Source organism: Mastomys coucha, unplaced genomic scaffold (assembly GCF_008632895.1).
Source record: "Mastomys coucha isolate ucsf_1 unplaced genomic scaffold, UCSF_Mcou_1 pScaffold22, whole genome shotgun sequence".
Lineage (NCBI taxonomy): Eukaryota > Metazoa > Chordata > Mammalia > Rodentia > Muridae > Mastomys > Mastomys coucha.
In genome coordinates this window covers 114,916,173-114,916,971 of record NW_022196905.1, presented here as the reverse complement: position 1 = coordinate 114,916,971, position 799 = coordinate 114,916,173, and positions in this window count along the sequence as shown.

Genomic DNA, 799 nt, shown 5'->3' with positions numbered 1-799 from the left:
GGGTGTTTTCTGTAATGGCCCTCAATGCATTTCCTAAGCGTAAGAGGGAGGAGATGGATTCAGGCGTGCCAGCCCGAAAGCTTGCACACCTTCCAAGCAGGCCAGGTGCCGTGGAGAGAGGAGCATACCCGCCTCACTCTCCTCAGAACTTCTGTGTGCACAATATCATACAATAGCTACAGCGCTGCCATTCTGTGACAACTGGGGAGGCCCAAATGACAGTGTCCAAAAGTTGGCATGTGCTGTTCTTGAACAAAGTACCATTGGACAGACTTATTTGGGGCACAAATGCACTGGGGTAGTGGGTGAGCCTGCAGGAAGCTCAGCCCTGGCACACACGTTGGTTGTAAAGGGTGTTGGGCAGGCCAGCCAGGGCACAGAGGAATCCCCTGCAGTCTCTGCCTGGGTCACTGATGCAGCCCTGATTGGGCAGAGCACCTCACAGTCATTAGACACAAGTTGTAACCCTTTCTTGAGCTCCTTACAGCACTGTGGTGAGGAGGGCCCGTCTCTGAGCACAGAGGGGGGTAGGCTTGAATCATGTGCTTTCCTGTGCAGTCAGCTCTAGAAAGGCCCACTCATCACTATCCCTCTAGTTCCACTGTCTTTCAACTCCAGCCACCAGGACATACCCAACCTGTCTATGAACTAAGGCCTGGAGTAGCCCCTGGGTGTGTGCTCCTGAGGTATCCTCAGATGAGTCAACCCAGGGGCCCAGAAGAGACAGGTGGCAGATAGGGCTGCCTGGATGGGAGGAGACAAGGGGCCTCTGTGTGATTTCCTTAAAAAGAAAAAAAAA